The sequence below is a fragment of the Callithrix jacchus genome, chromosome 4, assembly GCF_049354715.1.
Source record: "Callithrix jacchus isolate 240 chromosome 4, calJac240_pri, whole genome shotgun sequence".
Taxonomy (NCBI): Eukaryota; Metazoa; Chordata; class Mammalia; order Primates; family Cebidae; genus Callithrix; species Callithrix jacchus.
The window spans coordinates 169535541-169557114 of record NC_133505.1 but is presented as its reverse complement, the minus strand read 5'-3'; the positions used below and the strand labels follow the sequence as shown (position 1 = coordinate 169557114).

The 21574-nt window shown below is 38.1% G+C and overlaps 1 protein-coding gene and 1 non-coding gene across 5 annotated transcripts in view; both read right to left on the bottom strand.

The window, feature by feature from the left end:
- PACRG (parkin coregulated) overlaps positions 1–21574 on the bottom strand; it is a 592113-nt gene that overhangs the window by 302549 nt on the left and 267990 nt on the right. The gene's annotated exons all lie outside the window — the stretch shown is intronic.
- On the bottom strand, positions 20792–20898 carry LOC118153238 (U6 spliceosomal RNA). The gene has a single exon (XR_004742495.3). It is a non-coding gene; the product is annotated as a U6 spliceosomal RNA (small nuclear RNA).

Below are 21574 nucleotides of genomic sequence, written 5' to 3'. Positions count from 1 at the left end.
TAATTTAAAATTTTCTCATAGCCAAAGTAAAAAGAGGTAAAATTAATATTAATATTATATTTCATTTAACTTAACATATCCAAATTGTTACCATGTCAACATTGTCAATATAAATATTATTAATGAGGTATTTTGCATTGTTTCATTTGAAGTCTTAAAACTCTTGTATTTTACAATTTGGGCTAGCCATATTTCAACTGCTTATTAGCCATGTGTAAGATTTTGGCTACTGTGTTAGAAGTTCAGCTATAGAGATTTAAACAGATCCTGAAAGTTTTGGATCATGACATGAACATTTATTGAGCACTTGCTGTATACCTGGCACTCTGTTGTGTGTTCAAAAGTGTGCAGAGGTGAAGCAGAGATGGTGCCTATACTCGAGCGTTTACACTCTTGTCAGGGAAATGGATGGGTAGAGAATGATAATCATACCGTTTCAGCCCTTGCAGTAATGTCAGCACATTATAGCGTGTAAACAGATACACAGCCTGGCACGACTCCAGAGTGTGCATGAACATTGAATGTAGCTGTTGCTGTGGGACTCTGCCCAGTTGCTCAGAAAGATGACAATGAGCATGCGCCTGCCAGAGCCATGCGTCATAGAAGCCCTGGAGTGAAACAGATTCAGATCTGTTGTTTAAAATAATATATACACTTATGGACATATTAGTGATCGATTTCCATATTGAACTTCCTACTTTCTTGCTAGTTTTTCTTTCTTTGTGTTCCTTGCTATTTGTTGATCTTGGCTGTTGAGGTGACTTTTCCAAACCTGTTCACTTCAAGATGTCATTGGCTCTTACTGAATGGTAAAAAGCAAGACTTTTTCTTCGGCTTTGCAGACACTGAATTTCCCCCTGAATTAATTTGAAATGTCATAACGACAACTGCATTCACATTTCTGTTTTGACTATTGGAAAAATATATCTAACTAAATTTCTTTTGGACCTTAGGATTAGCATAAAAGGGAAACAATGTGTCAATTAGGACAACAAATCTCAGGCATGTAAATACCAGGAAGTACAAGACCTTACTCCTTGTCCTCATGAAACACATCTATTTGTGGAGGTTAGGGTGGAACTCTTTTCCTACCCCTGGTGTTTCCTTTCATGTGACAGGAACTCAGTTAGTTCGACACCTGTTCTTTCAGGAGGCATCCAGAAGAAGGCACTGTGATCATAGGAGACGACAGCTTCATGCCTGCCCATGCCCCTGAAGACCTTCCAGACCTTCATACCTGCTCATGCCCCTGAAGAAGTGGGAGGAGAAGACAGTGACATGGAAGCTCCTGACCCTGTGTAGGCTCAGGCTAACATGTATGTTTGTGTCTTTGTTTTTAGCAAAATGGTGTAAAAAGCAAAAAGAAATAAAATATTTTTAAAAATAAAAAGCATATAGAATAAGCATATAAGGAAAAAATATTTTGTACAGCTATATAATGTGTTAGTGTTTTAAGCTATTATTGAGTCAAAAGCTAAAAAATTGAAAAGTTTATAAAGCAAAAAACTTACAGTAAGCTAAGGTTAATGTATTACTGAAAAAATATTTTGTAAATGGAATATAGGCTAAGTACACAGTGTCTATCAGGTCTACAGCAGTGTACAGTGATACCCTTGGCCTTCACATTCACTCACCACTCACTCGCTGACTTGCCTAGAGCCACTCAGTCCTGGAAGCCCTATGGCCAATGCCCTATATAGGTGTACCATTTTTTATCTTTTTTTTTTGAGATGGAGTCTCGCTTTGTCATACAGGCTGAGTGCAGTAGCGTGATCTCAGTTCACTGCAACCTTCACCTCCTGAGTTCAAGCAATTCTCTGTCTCAGCTTCATGAGTAGCTGCGATTACAGGCATCCACCACCATATCTGGCTAATTTTTTTGTATTTTTAGTAGAGACAGGGTTTCACCATCTTGGCCAGGCTGGTCTTGAACTCCCGATCTCGTGATCCACCTCTGCCAATCCCAGCCTCCCAAAGTGCTGGGATTACAGGTGTGGGCCACTGCATCCGGCCCCATTTTTTATCTTTTATACTACATTTTTACTGCACCTTTTCTATATGTAGATACACAAATACTTTCCATTGTATTACAACTGCCTATAGTATAGGGGACGATCACTTGTGGTACAGGTTTGTTTCCTGGGGACAACAGGCTACAACATAGGGCCTAGGTGTGTAGTGGGTTGTCCAGTCTAGGTGTGTGTAAGTGCACTCTATGATATCTGCACTGCGACAGAATCACCTAACAACACATTTCTCAGAGCGCATCCCAGTCACTCGGCATCGCATGACTGCAGCAGGAGGAAGAAAGTCTCTACTCCTGATGTCTTCCGTGACAGGAAGCACACCCGCCTAGCCGCTTTTGTTCCTCTTCTCTACCCCTTACTCACTGCTTTCCAGGGGAGGTGAACTGATTCACCTGATTGACAAATCTGGCAAAGCTTCTCCCTTTTCCACCTGAGAGCGTCTATGTGCAGAAAACAGTTCCCTCTGCTCCTCCAGGCTGCAGAACTCAGTGGAGCAGACCTGCCTAAGGAAGCCCGGACCTGGCTCAGCAACCCTGCGCTCAGTCACTGGGCCCCACAACCTCTTGCATTATTGTTTATGTTTTGTCTCCTCCAGTTGGAATGCAGGCTCCAGGAGAACACACCTTTCTATCTGTGTCATTCGCTGGGGTCTCTTTCTGCCCAGAACCATGGCTGACACATTGCATGTTTCTCATTGAGTGAATAAATTTGCAATTTATTCAGAATCCTGGTGGGTGCTATTTATGAGGCTCCCAGAGACCCACACTTTGAAGAGAAAACACAGCAAGACTCATCTAACAATGATTGAAAGGGTGTCATTAGGCAGACTCTGGCTGCATGATGGAATAAAGATAGGATAACAGTTGCTAGGAGTAGAACTGGGCTAAACGCGGCGGGGCAGGCATGGCCTGTCTATAAAAGAGGCAGGGGCCGCACTGAAAGATGAGTAGGACTGGACATGAAGTGGGAGGTAACTGCATTTAGGCCCATTCTCCTACCCGCTCCCCACAGGTAGTATCATTTATATGTCAGCACACTAATAAAAGTCATCAGCATGACCTCCTCAGTTCTTCCTGGTGCTTCTGAGGGAATGCAGTACAAAATTTTTGTAAAAATGGATTTTGGTTTTGTAAGATGCTGCATAAATCAGGATCTAGTGTTTCGCTTTCTTTATCTCCGCAGAACAACAATTAAAGAACAGTTCATATCATCTAGCATAGCAAGACAGATGGGTCACTCTACAGTCCTTCGGTTTTCAAATTTACTTTATGAGCTCTGTACTAAAGGTTGTTGCTAAGGGAATCTCAGTTTCTTTTTACTACATGAAATATTATCGGGACCCTAGATCTTCAAAATGATTTTGAATCCAAAACATTAACAAGGCCACAAAGTTTAGTATCAGTTCTCATTTCTTTTGAATATGAACATGTTAATGTTTTCTGCCTGCACAAGACAAGATATATACACATGAACACAAACATGTAAATGTATGAAGATATGAATATGTAATCAATGAAAGGAAGGCAAATCTCACACAAAATGAAATTTTATAACAACAATCAAGCTTATATTTAAAGTTTTTCAGCAGCCTTTTAAGTGTAAGTTTAAAATTCTATTGCCAGCTTCAGAAGAGTAGGATTTACGCAGCTTCCAGAGGTGTAAATAACTCCATCCAAGCTGGTTAATCACCAATAGAATATGCCACTACACACCTAATTAGCTCATTGTTCATCACTGTAAGGGTGCAGTAGGGGCTAGCTGTGCTAATAATTTCCATAATTTGGATTGTCAAAAAAATCATACTTAGATTACAAATTCTGGAAAAGATCCACAACAGAAAGTAAACAAAATCTTTTTCTAAGACCACGGGAAGATCTAAGTGATTTTTGAAAACTATTGTCTTTATGCTATTGAAATCATTAAGCATAATGAACCATGTTAACGGAATGTTGAATTTGAGATGGTAAGAGGATAAACTGCAGTGATGGGAAGTTTTATATTTTCAGTTCTGATTTCACTTCCCTTTAATATGGCGTACTTTCATTTTATGGAATAACGTATAGAGCGAAAGCTTTACACAGGATGAAATACTGAGGTATCTGAGACTTTATTCTAACTCTGTCACTCATTCATTATTAAGGGTCACATGAAATCTCAGTGGGTGACCTGTTTCATTAATGAATTGGCCTCAATAAGGTGTAAAGAATTCAGTCAATGGCTGAGATTTTCCCAGTTATCTGGATTTTGTTGTGGTCACATGGACCCAGTGTATTGGTCACACGCATTTTAGTCTGTTTCATAGAATTTACTGAATAGAACAGCATTATACTCAGAGTCATTTTGCCACTTTCCAAACAAAAATAATCAAAGTCTGTTGGAATTGGACAGGATCTTAGAAAGCAAATTGTCATCTCCCTTTTGTACCAATAGAAAAAGAAACAGAAGCCCGCTCAGGTGATGTGCTTAGCTCAAGGCTAAACAACTCATGCTGAAAGAGCTAAAGCTGGTTGAAGTGTTGCCTCAAGAGGCCAGGAGTTCCAAGCTTTAATCGCAGGAGATGTCAACATTTATCCTCAGACAGGACACAGATGGATGTTCTGTTTAGTAGATTAGGAGCCTCCTTTCACCTTACCCAATTCAAACATTCCTCAGGTCCCAGGTCAGAACCTTAGAGCCTTCACAGAGGGAAAGGACACATGGCCCTCTTACCATGTGAGGTGCCGAGCCACTATTGTAGATGGCGAGGATAAAGTCTCTGGGGGCCCAGGTCTCGTAGAAAGCTTTTCATTGGGCGTGATTAAATTATTTGTGCCAAATTTTCTTAAAACTTGACACAAATGATCCTTTGCCTAATGATTGTTCTATGGGCCTCTCAAATTGAAAGAAGGAAGAGATCTCCTGAGAGGATTTGATACAGATAACCCTCTTTTAACTCTAGGAGTTTAGAGAATCTGGAAAACACACGCTGGTCACAACAAGATCCCACGTAGATTTGGACCTGTGCCTAGTCTATACATTCAGAGTCAAGTACCTGTGATTTTACTGGGGAAATTCTGTTGTTCGGTTGGCTTTCATTTCAGGAGACATTCTGGTTAGAACATAGGTGCTGAGAAAGGGTCTCACAGAAGTCCCTGTGGTGATCCGTGTTTGAGGGGCTGAGCAATACTCTCTTGTGTCTGAGTGTGTGTGTGAGAGAGAGTGAGCATAAGTGTGCATTTGTGTTGGGGGAAACTATGGAAAAACGTAGACTCTACATGGATAATGAAATGTTGAGGGCAGCTTAATGAATAGCTTAAAATTTAGCAAAGTCCCTTTATTTTCTCGAATGTGCTTCTGGAGGTTATAAATCCAATACTACAATAATGAGACTATTCTAAGTAGTGCCCAGGTGGGTCAGAGAATTGAGATTTAGGAAGTCTTGAGAGAGGGGATTTAAAATGAAACTAGCTACGCAGTGGGAGGCTCAGCCAAGGTCAGACTGTGGGGATGCTGCTCTTCTGTGAATTGGGACCAAAATGCCCAGCTGCCCCCTGAGGCAGCCACTCTGTTCTAGCCTGGTGGACTGGGAAGTTATTCTTAGGAACATCCAGTTCTATCTAGAGCCTAGAGATGCCACCTCTGACCAAAATGGAGCAAGAGGAGCCTGATTAATCATTATGCCTGAAACAACTAAAAAACAGGTAAAAGAGATAAATCAGTTTCTCAAGGCACTGGACATCAGACAATGGAAGCAGTCACCCCTAAGAAGGGGGACACAAATCAGGGAAGGGTGTCACTGCCCAGGGAGAAAGCCTGCAGTCAGTGGGGCAAAAAAGGGGATCCCAGTAAAGTCTCCAGTGGTCTCCCAAGCTGAGGAGACAGAGTAGAATGTCTCACTTTCAAAAGGGAACATAAAATAAAGACATTTCATATATACAAAGGAATTTACAACCAGCCAACCTGTACTTCAGGAAATGTGCAAGGAAATTATTCAAGGATAAGGAAAATAGTACCAGATGAAAGGCTGGAGCTACACAAAGGAATGAAGACCATCAGAAATGGCAACTACATGGGCAAATAGAAACATTTTTCTTATTGTTTAAGGCTCTAAAAGATAATTTCAACAGTTTCAAATGACTGTTGAAAGCAAAAATAATAATGTATGGTAGGGTCTATATATAGAAGCAAAAACTATGATAATGATAGAGCACTAAGGTTAAGAGAGAAAATGGAAAAATGTTGCAATATTATTCTACTGTATATAAAATGGTCTAGACTCTTTTGATGTTCCAGTGCGGTAAGTTAAAAATATATACTGGAAACTTTAAGGCAACCACTAAAATTACACAACAAAAATTCGAAACAAATACATGAAATACAAGGGAATCGTAACAAGTACTTAACCCAACAGAAGATTTTAACAAAGGAAAACCATGGAACAAGGACACATGGGACAAATAAAAACAGAAAATAACACATTCATAAAACAGCCATATCATAATCATAATAGAAGCAATTAATCAAAAAGCAGACATCACCAGATTATATAAAAGACAAGGCAAAATTATAAGCTGCCTCCAAGCAACATACTTTAAATATACAGACACAAATAGGTTAAAAGTAAAAAAATGAAAAAAGATAAAATAAGGCTAACATGATTGAGAAGAAAGCTGGAACGGCTAAATTAACGTCAACAAACAAGTTTTCAGAGCACAGAAATTTGCCAGGGATAAAAAGGTCATTTCATATAATTCGAAACAGTTACGCACCTAATAATAGAGCTCCAAAATATACGAAGCAAATTCTGACAGAACTGTCAAAAGAATCAGAAAAATCTGTAACTATAATCAGATATTTCAATGCCATTCTCTCAATAACTCATAGAACAAATATACAAAAAATCAGTAAACATATGGAAAAATTGGACATTATCAGTCAATTGTTCTAAATGATACTGTCAACTTATTGATCTAATTGACACTATAACCAACAGTAGCATACATGCCTATTCTTTAAAGTAGACCCAGAACATTTACCAAAATAGACCACATTCATGTTTATAAGTCTCAAGAAATTTTTTTTTTTTTGAGACGAAGTTTTGCTGTTGTTACCCAGACTGGAGTGTAAGGCACGATCTTGGCTCACCGCAACCTCCACCTTCTGGGTTCAAGCAATTCTCCTGCCTCAGCCTCCCGAGTAGCTGGGACTACAAGTGTGCACCACCATGCCCAGCTAATTTTTTTTTTTTTTTTTAGTAGAGACAGGGTTTCACCTTGTTGACCAGACTGGTCTCGATCTCTTGACCTCATGATCCACCTGCCTTGGCCTCCCAAAGTGCTGGGACTATAGGCGTGAGCCACCTTGCCTGGCCAAGTCTCAATAAATATTAAAGAACTTTGGATACCCCCTTTACCCTGATGTCATTATTACAGATCGTAAGCCTGTAACAAAATATTTCCTGTACCCCATATACATATATGTATCTCATGTACCCTATATATATATATATATATATATATAGATAGATACACACACACACACACACAAATATATACACACACATACCTACTATGTACCCATAAAAATTAAAATAAATAAATTTAATATAATTCAAGTTACACAAGGTATGTTATCTGACCACTTGAAATTAAATAATAATTAGTAACAGGAAAATCCCCAAATACTTGGAAAATAAACAAAATCCTGTGTGTCAAAAAACAAAGAAAAAGTGAAAAATTTTTTAACTGAGTGAAGATTAACCATATCCAAATATGTGGGCCACCACTAAAGTAATAATTAGAAGAAACCAGCACTAAAATCCCCGTTAGAAAAGAAGGGGAAAGGTCTGAGGGAAACGGTCAGGTTCAACCTTAAGTAACAAGTAAAAGAATAGCAAATGCAAACCAGAGTAATCAGAACAAAGAAAATAGTAAGTATTGCAGCGGAAATTAGGCAAATATAAAACAGAAAATTAATAAGGAAAAATCAATGAAACCTAAAACTTTCTTTGAGAAGATAAATACTGTTGATAAACCTCTGGCAAGAATGATCACGAAAAGAGAGAAGACGCAAATTACCACTTACAGGAATGAGAATGACGGGACCACTACAGATTCCACATTAAAAGCATAATAAGAAAAGTCATTAAGAACTTTATGACAATAAATACACCTTACATGAAATGGACAAATTTCTCGAAAGAAACAGCTATTCAAGCAAAGTCAAGAAAGAAATAGATGACCTGCATATCCTTATATACTCATTTAATTTTCAAATAAAGCTGGCATTTTTCATCCTAATTTAAAGTAAGAAGACTGAAATAAAGGCAAGTAAGTAATTTGAACAAGGCCTTGTAGTTAGTAAGTGGTAGGGTCAGATTTTGCCTCTAGGTTTTCATCTCTACACTGCTCTGAATGAATGAACAAGTAAGTATTTTCATTAGAAAACAGTTTTAATTCCATAGATTAAATTTGCAGATATATGTATACATGTGTGTGTATGTATGCATATATATATATGTACACACACACATTAGAATTTTGTATACAATTGATATGGTTAGGCTTTGTGCCTCCCCACGACACACACACAAATCTCATCTTGAATTGCAATCCTCATAGTCTCCATACTTCTCACATGTCAAGGGTGACACCAGGTGGAGGTCATTGAATCACAGGGGCAGTTTCCCCCATGCTGTTCTCCTGATAGTGAGGGAGTTTCTCAAGAGAACTGATGGTTTTATAAGGGGCTCTTCCCCCTTCCCTTGGCACTTCTCCTTCCTGCTGCCTTGTGAAGAAGGTGTTTTGCTTCCTCTTTGCCTTCCACCATGATTGTAAGTTTCCAGAGGCCACCCCAGGCATGTCAGTTAACTGTGAGTCAATTAACCCTCTTTCCTTTATAAATTACCCAGTCTCAGGCAGTTCTTTTTAGCAGTATGAAAACAAACTAATACAACATTATAGCGAATATACTTTATATATAATTATATATATGTTCATATACATATTAGAAATATATATTTATTACAGCTAATATTCTTCACATATAATGATATATATGTTCAAATACATATTAGAAAACTATGCAATGAAAGCTCTGAAATTTTAAAATCTTTTCATGACTTAGTTTGGGAAAGTAAAGACTAACCGTGGCTTAAATTACTGGAAGAGAATATTTTTGTAAATTCTAATTCAAGATCAATGAACTCTGAAAGAGACTGATATGGTCATTATCTTTTTAAGCATGAGTTAATGATCCAGTTGGAATGATTAGCCAACTATTAAGCAAGTCCAAGTGGAAAGAGCACGCATAGTGCGATCGTGCGGACCTCATCCGAATCTCCGCTCTGCTCTTTTCGGCTGCGGAAGATTAATCATTCTAAGCTTTGGTCGTGTCATCTGTGAGAATGGGGGTGCAATGCTATCTGAAATAATTATTGAGAGGATTAAGGCTAAAGTATTTGAAGCCCCTAACCCGGTGGCAGGCAGAGAGAAGAAGAGCAATACATGACATATTATCATTATTACTGTTGCTGGTGTTGGATTTCATTTCCTTCTAATCCCATTCTACCTCCAGTTGTTGATAAGCCAAAAATTTCTGGGGAGAAGATGGGGACAGTAGAGGTAATTAAAACTGAAAATGAAAAGAGAGAATAATTAAAAACGAAACAATATTTGGCAAGAAGTGGATAGAGAAAAAAGTTAAGTTTGAGTTGGAAATATTTCCGGTCTCCTTTAATGCCCTGCTGTCTATACCTTCCCAGGTTTTTCCGGCTTATTTTTTTTCTGACTCTATTCTGGTATTGCAAACAGACTCGATTTCCTCTTCCCTTCCTCACTGATATTTGTAAAGCAAGGGTTGAACATTCAAATGCTTATAGGAATTATGCAAGTGAAGTGAATTATTGAAGCAAGCTTTATGGTATTCTTTCCCCACACACATGGTTCATTTGCGGATTAATCAGCAAGAGATGATTATTCCATCTCCAAATGAAAATATGCTCACTTTCATTTTATCTGATGACACATACTTATCCAGGCAATCTGGGGCCACAGAAGTATTCATCTACCGTAAGAGAAATAATAACAGAAACAAGATCAGAAACATCAATTGGCATTACACTGCCATGTTGGAGTTGGCAGCAACTGGTGAGAATGAAGAAACCTGGGCAAGACATACCATCTAGAAGGGGTAGGTGTTACTTGACTACAGAGATTCACTGACATACAAGAACATGGGTCCAGCATTCCCAGAAATTGCAGTTTTCTGAAGAAGCCAGAAATTTGGACATGAAAATTCTCATATTTGAAAGTCTCAAAAAATAATTGCACAGGTTTATCAAACACATCTGAGGATAGCATCCAGCCTTTAGGAATCTGGGTTATGGTCTTGGTACGAAGGAGTCAAGGTTCTCTGAGGTCTGGCAATCACTAATGGGTAGAACTATCTCAGAAATAGAGTTTAATGACAAGAAAACACTTTCACACACAAAAGTAGCCATTTACAGTCTCTTGATTATCTACAGTAACGTTTTCCTCTATTCACTTGTCAATAAACAGAACCTTCACCAACCACCTAACCGACTGTTTTGCAAAATGTGAAGACATTTCTTTTTATCAACTAACTGATTAACTCATTCATTCATTAATTCAGTTACTACTTTTAGGCTGTATATTATGATCAAGGCACTGCAGGCAACACCAAGATACTTAAGCTATAGTTGTTCTGTTTTAAATCATTTCCGTTCTTTTTTTTTTAACCTGAAAAAGTTTTAAAATTACTCTGTTACTTGGGTCAAATGACTTTTCTTCACCTTCCATGTGTATAGATGGCATCAGAGAGCATTTGGAGGGTCACGCGGAAGGAAGGCTTTAAAGATTAAACAGGTGAGTCTTACTGACAGTCAATCAAGAAACTGCCCTGTGGGAAGCCTTATCTAGCAATGAACAAATGCTGCGATGGTCAGCAAATCAGAACTGATTCCTGAAAGACCGTGGTTCCATGCAACACACATGCACCAGTATTAGTCAACTAGAGAGGCCTACAGTGTGTTATACAGATCAGCCCAAGTCACATTTTAATTAAAAGTTCTTAAGATTCTTATTTCCAAATAAATGCTTATAATATTCTGTCATTCTGAAAAATTTGCCTTTACTCAGCGCAGACTGACTAAAAAATGTTCTTAATATTTTTAATATCATAGTCAGGGTGATTTCATTTCATTTACAACTTACTGCAGTGAATACAGCAGGTTCCCTGACTCTTCAAACACATGATTTTATGCATAAGAGGGTAATTATATTAAATGGGTACACTATCAGTGGACTTCTTTCTGGGGCCAAACAAATGCCAAATGGATATGGTAATGTTCTGTCTTGGCATATTAGGCTGGAATTTAATTACCTTATATAAAAATTATAGCAAAATCTTATCAGCGTAACCTTTCTATGTTTTATTCTGTGAATAAGTGAATGTTGTCTACAGCTTACGCCCCAAAACCCACAAACAAGATCATATAATGAAATCAAATTCCACCAAGAACCAAATAGAGTGAAGATAATTCCCTAAAGTAGTAATTATACCGTGTAAATGGGAAAGGATATCATGTTCTTAGAAAAGCTGCTATTTCCCGCGTACAAGATAGAGACTGAGTCATATCAGAAGTTACCCCCAGAGACCTGTGGTTTTCTCTTTGATTTGGCCTGAAGGCTTTCAAACCTATTCTGCTTTCTGTTTACCGGCTGTCACTCCCACTTCATTAAATAAAACTCTTGGCTCACCTTGGTTCTTATGCGACATTCTCTGGAGCTAGGACTGGGAGATACATAAATATGCAAGTTGTGTGTACAGTGGAGACAGCGGGTTTATTGGATCCTAGAGCACTGATCTCCCTGTGGCCAGTGCTCAAAAGCTCTTTGGAGAATTGTGGTGTTGTCTGCTATTCCCCTCATGGAGACCCATTTCCTCCTTCTTCAGATTTCGTTAACTCTGTGGACAGTACATCAAATAGGTTATTGAATAGTCTGCAGCCCACGTGTTTCAGGGTCTTCAGCTTACACTGCAGCATCCAAAGGACTCAGCTGTGTGGTTGTGCCAAGGTCCTTGGGAGTCCTGTAGGCACACCTGTAGCCTGTCCCCAAGGCCTCACATGTGCCACCACCTCTGCTGATAGGGCTCTTTCAGCTGTCCCAGGACAGACTCTTGCCTCTCCTTCAAAATCACAGCCACCAGTTCTCAGAAGGTTTTTGCTGGCAGCTCTCTGAGGCTGGGCTAAGAGCTCCCGAAGGGTTCCAGGAGCCCCTAAGACTCAGGCCTACCATAGCTCAGAGGTAATTTCACATTTTCCTGGCTCTCTCCTCCCTAAACCATAAACTCCCCAAGGGTAGAGACTACATCATTCATTGCCATGTCTTCCCTTTCTAACACAGAGCCTGCTGCAAAGGAGTGGTGAATATCAGCCCTCGGATAAATAGATGCTGTGTACAGCGATATGAAATGGCGATCATGTGAATTACCATTTGCTGAGTTCCTGCTGGGCCATGTGTGTCATCCCCCATCCTTATGGCAGCCTGCGATGTACCCATGTTACAGATGAAGGGAGTTAAGATGCATGCCCAAGGCCACACACAGAGAATGCCACAGCTACAGTTTAAATCCTGATCAGTTTCTCTGCAAAGGCTCCGAACGCCATGCTGTAAGGATGCCACTACACTCTTTTGTTTGAAGCGACAGGGACCCCTTTGGAGCACACACGGACCCACTGGTATGGGGAGTGTGATGGGAGTGCAATGGGGGTTCCTCCACTCGAAAGCCCAGGAAGTGATCTCCAAAAACACCCTCAGAGAGTGACTTCTGGGCAAGTCTGTCCATTGCGAAAACAGAGAAAACACAGCAAGAAGTTTTTGACCCTCCAAGTACCCTGCACCGTAACCTGTGGGAAGGCGCTATCTCAGAGACCAGGCACTGCTGGTTGGCCAGTGAAGCCTGATTCCATTTACAGACTGTCCTCCAGGTCTGCAAGAGGGAGGAAAAGTGAATCTGGCTTGCATGGCCTAGACTAAAATTACTCAGTTCCCTGCTACTTCAGATGTGTAACCCAGGACAAGGATCTTAATTATCAGACTAATCTAAATAAAAGCCTGCCGATGGCTCACTCTTTTGCAATCCATTGAAACGAATCCAACCATAGGACGTTACAAGTACATCCAGTTGGAGGTTTCTGGTACAATTACAAGCTGTAAAATTATTACCATTGTAGAATTCATGTTTATAATTATGTTTCATAATTAATGTTCCTAAGTAATACATTAGGTTCTCACCTCCATTTGCAGTTTTCTAAATGAAAGATTTCATACTATAGACTGCAAAATACCAGGGGCAGGCCATGAATCACCAGGATTAATGATATTCCACTTCGAAATTTTGAAAGGCTGAGGCTAAACCAAAACTCACGAGAAAATGAATCACGTAGAGTGGATTAGACCTTGCCTGGAAAGAGCAGACTTCATGTAATAAACACAATTTTTATAATTAAAATGTTTTACTATGTGGAATGCTAATCTCCTTTAAGAAAGGAATTCTGTGTGTCACTAAAATGTTAATGAAATACACAGAAGGCCAAGCCAGTTTTATTTCTAAATTTTTAAAATATTTAAACCAATTTAAATTGGTTTAGGGGCTAAAGAGTTAGGTGGACAGTGACTATCCAATCTTGTATTGAGCTTCTACTATGAGCAGGGCTCTGGCACACACCTGTCTAGTGCAGGCTATGGTTAAGGTACCTAGAACTCACAGGCCAATAAACAGCTTGCACATGACAGGTGCTGATAAATGTCTGCTGAATTAGCACAGGTAGGTTAAATACATTGTACCATTCTATATATGCAGTGAGGACCAGAGCTAGGATTTGCATTCTGAGACATAACAGTTCTAAAGAGAGGAATGAAGAAGCCCAACTGCTTCCTACCACTATGAATAGGGCTTCCAGCCATCTCTTGATATCCTCTTATTTATCTTTATTTTTACCCATAATTACTTAGGAATTTCTAGTAATAATGTTTTTGGATTGATTGCACAAGTAATTAAAAATGTCATTTTTTCATATCCTTTCTGCCAATATGAATATCTGTCCAGTAGGGAATAGTGCAAATTCTTTCCTATTCGGGTGTGAGAAACAGCAGACTGGTGCTGTGACTGTGGCCGTGTCCTGCAGGAGGAATGCAAAGTACAGCTGGCAGGCAAGGATTCTCATTCCTGGCTGATTAGAATGGAAACTGAAATCACCACTTCGAAGAATAATCTACTGAGTTTATCTGAAGGTCCCTCTTCTTTACCACTGCCTTGCTTTCAAGACCTATGTCAAATTGTCACCTTCTCTATGAAGTCTGTCACGAATACATAGGCCCACCTTGACACTGAAGTTTTCAAATTTCCAGCATTATTCTACTACTCATTGGAAGACATGATTCGCTGCCTTCTGTCAGCAGTTTTCACCTGTTACTTAAGGGCCAAGGTGATGTGATTTTGTAATTTTTTATTACTAGAATCTAAGAAGGAGAAAAATAAGTGTTGCTTGTTTGACTATAAAAAGGACTAATGTAACCAAATAAATCACATTTTGGCTTTTTCACTTTTTCATTAGCATATGTCAGACACATTCCGACAATCCAATTATAGTGAGCAAAACATATCTTAGGGCAAACAAATCTTTAGTGTTTTTGCCTTATGCAGATTTGTTTCTTAATTTCTTAAAATTGAGCATGACATACTTTCTGAAGAAAAGTAAGAAAATGGATTACTATACACTAATGTCAAGTTTTGCCTTTATCAAACCAATTTTAAAACTATGTTCATTCATTGAACATCCCCAAATTACAAAGGCCTAAGGCTCTAATTGACTTCTGGTAAACATGACTGAATCACTAAAATGCTTTCGTTGATTGTATAAAATCTAGATACTAAACAGTTATTAAGAGAGACAACATAATGTCTCTCGAGTTTAATGACTGCCCATGACTTATGCTACTGTAGGATTCTCCAATTCAATTTTAACCCTGATTACTCAGCACATATTCTACTTTTCTAAAAAACTTTGAGACAATTACTGTTAATACCTTGAAATGTGATTAGTCTAGACTTGTTTATATAATATCGTACAAGGACAAAGTCTTGCTGTATCAATTCAACATGCTATTTTGAAAATTTGGCATGAGTATTTCATTTTGTTAATATATTATTTTAAATTGCTGTACAATATTCCATAGAATGGATTCATCATGAATTAGCTAGCCATTCCCTTAGTTCAGTGGAATGTCTTGTTAATCTCAGTTTCTGTTTTCTCTAGCTCTAACCTAGAACATCTTTGTGCATAATGATTTCGGGGGGGTCTAGTTTAGATCGAAGCACAAATGAATTCTCTATATCTGGTTTGAAGAATATGAACATATTATTAAATTACTTTTATTGCCTCCATTATGGGACTTGAAAGTGATGATTTTATTGTATTTTTGTCAGTAATGACCACTTTTTAAAAAACAGCTTTAAGATATCATTGGCACATAAACATTGTATATATTTAGGGTATACGGCTTAATGTCTTGATATATGTATACATTGTAAAATGATCACCACAATCAACCTAATTAACATGTTCTAATTATCTCACATAATTATCTAATTATCTCTGTGCACATGTGTGGTGTGTGTGTGCATGCACACATGTGTGAGTGGTAAGATTTATTTAAGATTTATTATCAGCAAATTACAAGCATACAAATATAAAGTATTATAATTATCATCACCACGCTGTACATTAGATCTGCAGAAATTATTCTTCTTGTATAACTGAAACTTTGTACCCTCTAACCAACATCACATGATCCATCAATCAATCCCAATTCCGGGTATATATTCAAAGGAATTGAAGTCAGGATCCCAAAGAGATATCTATCCCCCCATGTTCACTATGGAATTATTCACAATAGCCCAGATATGGAAACAAACTAAATGTCCTTCAACAAATGGATGGATGAAGAATATGTAGTATATACACGCAGCTTAAAAATTGTTCAGACTTAAAAATAAGGAATTACTGAACACAGCCCTTCATATCTGCAGGCTTTCCGTCTGTGTATTTGATCAACCAAGGATTGAAAATATTCAGAAAAAAATGAATTTGATGTGTCTGCACTGAACATAAAGAGACTTTTTTTGGTTATCATTTCCTCAACAACAGAGTATAACAAATATTCACATAGCATTTACGCTTATTAGGTATTGTAAGTAGTCTCGAGATGGTTTAAAGTATACAGGAGGATGTGTGTAGGTTATAGGCAAATACGATGTCATTTATGTCGGGGACTTCAGCATCCATGGCTTTTGGCATCTGAAAAAAAGTCCTGGAACAAATCTTCCATAACTACTGAGATATGACTGTACTTTTATCTCCATCTGCCATTAGGATACATCTGTCAGATACCTTCAGAATCCTTCCAAATAAACACATTCAATACCAAACTCAGGAGGTTTCCTCTTCTGACCCTGCTTCTCCTCCTGCATATGCTATTGTGACCTGGAGCATCAGCATCTAACCAGCTGTAGAAGTCAGAGTGAGTAGTGTCCTTATTGCCTCAGGTCTTTCTTATCTTTATGGCCATGAGAACAATGTTATACCTCAAATCTTAATCTGTCCCCTTCTCTAAATTCTCACTGCCATTGCTTGGTTATTGTCTTACCAAAGTAGTAGAATTGCATATGTCTATTCTTGATTGGGCTATTTAAAAAGTATATTGAATTTTTTCATCGTATAACTAATACTTGCTTAGAGAAATGTATTGAACGTTGTAATGTAGAAAAAAAAATAGTTTCACCACTCAGTAGCTCCCACTTATTTTCCCACATACATTGTGTTAAAATATTGCAATCAAACCTTACTCATACTTTTCTGTTTTTCTTTTTCTTCTACTATAGCCTATTATTTTTCTCATATAATTAATAACCCTTTGCAAACTTTTAAATTCATAGTGTTTTCTTAATATTTCATTAAAAGATTAGACCATAGCTTACATAACCATTCCCTTTCTTGTTTGGCATTTTAATGAATACATTGCACATAAAACTCTTTCAATAGATTCAGTTGTTTCCTTACTATAAACTCTCAGAAATGGGATTACCCCACTAAAGTCTATGAACATTTTGAAGTTTACCGATTTCTGACGATTCTCCATAGAATGGCTACATAATAGCTTTCTGTGGAACATAGCTGATCCTATCCAAAACAGCTTCCCTTTCCAAAACAGCTATGTGGCTGTTTTCATATCCAATAAATGAAATCCGAACTCCTGTTCTAAGGCTTGTCCATGCATATCCATCTGCCCAGCTTCACAGCTATGGTCTCCTTAACTCAAGTGTCCCAGCTTCCATCTATGCTGAACCTGTCCTGTACTTATCCTTGTCTCTACCTTGATTGACCCTTCTCCTCTTTATTCAGTTAAATTTCTGTTCCAATCCCACACTGTGTCCCTAGTGAAATTCACAACATTCTTCCTCAATTTAAAATTAATTGCTCCTGAACTCAGAGAGGAAGATGGCAGAGAGAAGACAGGGCTAACATGTAGCGCCCACTTGGATGGAGAGAAAAGCATGTGGAGACTCACACCATGGACTTTTGCTCCAAGAACCACCTCAAGAATGTATCAGGAAAACCAAAAGAATTCACAGGTCCCTTGAAAGAAGTGGCATGCCACTGCAAATTCCATGAGATGAGTGTAAAACTGGTGTTCTCTTGAATGTGACACCACCTGGCTGGAGGCCAACCAACTCAGGACATTACAGTAACTCATAACAACATAATCCTGCTCCAAGGAAGGAGAAAACAGCTAATTCCACTGCCTGCAGCATCCTGGATAACCTGAGGTCCTGGGTCTGTCCATGTGACGTCTTCACTGCTAGCATAACCAGCATTTGAGAAAGTCACCACACTACACATATCTACAGATATGGCCTCTCACAGAGTCCATCTACTTCACTCCCTGCCACCTCCACAAGAGCAGGTGCTGTGTATTAGTCTGTTTTCATGTTGCTAGTGAAGACATACCTAAGATTGGGTAATTTAGTAAAGAAAAAGAGGTTTAATGGACTCACAGTTCCACCTGGCTAAGGAGGCCTCATAATCATGGCAGAAGGCAAAGGAGGAGCAAAGGCACGTCTCACATGGTAGGAGACAAGAGAATGTGTGTAGGGAAACTGCCCTTTATAAAACCATCAGATTTCATGAGACTTATTCACTGTCATGAGAAAAGCATGGGAAAAGCCTACCCCCAGGATTCAGTTACCTCCTACCAGGCCCCTCCCATGACATGTGGAGATTATGGGAGCTACAATTCAAGATGAGATTTGGGTGGGGTCACAGTCAAACCATATCATGCTAGTATCCATGGCTGGGAGACTGGAAGATTGTAGACATTTCCCAGCACCAGCCCAGAGCCTGGTAGCTCCACAGAGTGTCTAGACCCAGAAAAGAAATAACAATCAATGCAATCTGGCTCTCAGGAAACCCCATTCTTAAGGGAAGTGGGAACACAACACATCAAGGGATCAACTTGTGGGACAAAAGAATCTGAAGAGCAGCATTGAGTTCTAGATTTTTCTACTGAAGTAGTCTACCCAAAGGAGCAGAAACCAGAAAAAAACATTCTGGTAATATGACAAAACAGGCTCTGTAAAACCACCAGAAAAACACACAACTCTCCAGCAATCAATGCAAACCAAGAAGAAATATCTGGATTGCCAAACAAAAAATTCAGAAGGTTTATTATTAAGCTACTCAAAAAGATAGCAGACAAAGTTGAAAACCAACTTTAAAAATTTGAAAAAAAAATACAGGATAGGAATGAAAAATTCTCCAGAGAAAAAGATATCATAAAGAAAAAACAATCACAACTTCTGGAAATAAAAGACACATTTAGAGAAATATAAAATGCACTGGAAATTGTTCAACAATAAGTTACAACAAGCAGAAAAAATAACGTCAGAGTTAAAAGACAAGGCTTTTGAATTAACCCAATCAGACAAAAACAAAGAAAAAAAAAGTCCTATCTATTTATCAGTGTTTTTGTTGCATTTGCTTCAAGGTTCTTGGTCGTGAAGTCTTTGCCTAAGACAATGGCTAGAAGGGTTTCTCTGATATTTATCTTCTAGGATTTTTATGGTTTCAGGTCTTAGATTTAACTCTTTGATCCATCTCAAGTTGATTTGTGTATAAGGTGAAAGATGAGAATCCAGCTTCATTTTTCTACATGTGGCTTGCCAATTTTCCTAGCACCATTTGTTGAAGAGTGAGTCCTTTTTCCACTTTATGTGCTTTGTTTGCTTTGTTGAAAATCAGTAGACTAAGTATTTGGCTTTACTTCTGGGTTATCTATTGTTTCACTGGTTGATATACCTTTTTAATAACAGTATCATGCGGTTTTGATGACTATGGTCTTACAGTTTGAGGTTAAATAATATGATACCTTCAAATTTGTTCTTTTTGCTTAGTCCTGCTTTGGCTAGGTGGGCTCTTTTTTGGTTTCATATGAATTTTAGGATTGTTTTTTCTAGCTCTGTAAAAAATGATGGTGGTATTTTGATTGGAATTGCACTGAATTTGTAAATTACTATTGGCAGTATGGCCATTTTCCCAATATTGATTCCACCCATCCATGAGCATGGGATGTGTTTCCTTTTGTTTGTGTTGTTTATGATTTCTTTCAGCAGTCTTTAGTAGTTTTCCTTGTAGAGGTCTTTTCTGTCCTTGGTTAGGTATATTCCTAAGTATTTTATTTATTTGCAGTTATCGTGAAAGGGGTTGAGTTCTTGATTTGATTCTCAGCTTTGTTGCTGTTGGTGTATAGCAGAGCTACTGATTTGTGTACATGAATTTTGCATCTTGAAACTTTGCTGAATTCATTTACCAGTTAGAGGAGCTTTTTAGATGAGTATTTAGGATTTTCTTGGTATACAATCATATCACCAGGAAATAGCAACAGTTTGACTTCCTCTTTATCAATTTGAATGCCCTTGATTTCTTTCTCTTGTCTGATTGCTCTGGCTAGGACTTCTGGTACTATGTTGAATATCACTGGTGAAAGTGAACAGTCTTGTTTCATTCCAGTTTTCAGGGGGAAGATTTTGGCTTTTCCCCATTCAGTGTAATGTTGGCTGTGGGACTGTCATAGATGGCTTTTATTATCCTAAGGTATGTCTGTTCTATGCTGATTTTGCTGAGAGTTTTAATCACAGAAGGATGCTGGATTTTGTTGAATATTTTTTTCTGCACCTATTGAGATGATCATGTGATTTTTGTTTTTAATTTTGTTTGTGTGGTTTCTCACATTTATTGACCTATGTATGTTAAACCATCCCTGTCTGAGGTATAAAACCCACTTGATCATGGTGAATTATCTTTTTGATATGTTTTTGGAATCATTTCACTAGTAGGTTGTTGAGGATTTTCATGTCTATATTCATCAGGGACATTGGTCTGTAGTTTTCTTTTTGTTTACATCCTTCTCTGGTTTTGGTATTAGGGTGATAGTGATTTCATAGAATGACTTAAGGGAGGATTCCCTCTTCTCTATCTTTTGGAATGGTGTCAATATGATTGGTACCAATTCTTCTTTGAATGTCTGATAGAATTCAGCTGTGAATCCATCCATTTCTGAACTTTTTTTTGGTGGAAGTTTTTAAATTACCATTTCAATCTCACTGCTTTTATTGGCCTGTTCAGAGATTCTCTTTCTTTTTTTTTAAATATGGAACGCTTCACAAATTTGCATGTCATCCTTGCACAGGGGCCATGCTAATCTTCTCTGTATCGTTCCAATTTTAGTATATGTGCTGCCAAAGCGAGCACCAGAGATTCTCTTTCTTAAGCTTCTGCACAGCAAAATAAATAATCAGCAGAGTTGACAGACAACCCACAGAGTAAGAGATAATTTTCACAGTTCAACAAAGAACTAATATCCAGAATCTACAAATAACTTGAACAAATCAGCAAGAAGAAAAACAAACAATCCCATGAAAAAGTGGGCTAAGGACATGAATAGACAATTCTCAAAAAAAGATATACAAATGGCCAACAAATATATAGAAAAATGTTCAAAAATTACTAATATCAAAAAAATGCATATCAAAAACACAATATGATACCACTTCACTCCTGAAGCAGCGACCATAATCAAAAAATTAAAAAATAATAAATGTGGGCATGGATGTGGTAAAAAGGGAACACTAACACTGTTGGTGGGAATGTAAACTAGTATAACCACTAAACAGTGTGAAGATTTCTTAAAGAACTAAAAGTAGATCTACCATTTGATCCAGCAATCCCAATACTAGGTATCTACCCAAAGGAAAATCAGTCATTATACAAGAAGATACTTGCACAGCATGTTTATAGCAGTACAATGTGAAAATTCCAAAAATATGGAACCAGCCCATATGCCCATAAATCAAGGGGTGGGAAAAGAAAATGTGGTATTTATATACTATGAAATACTACTTGGCCATAAACAGGAATGAAATAATGG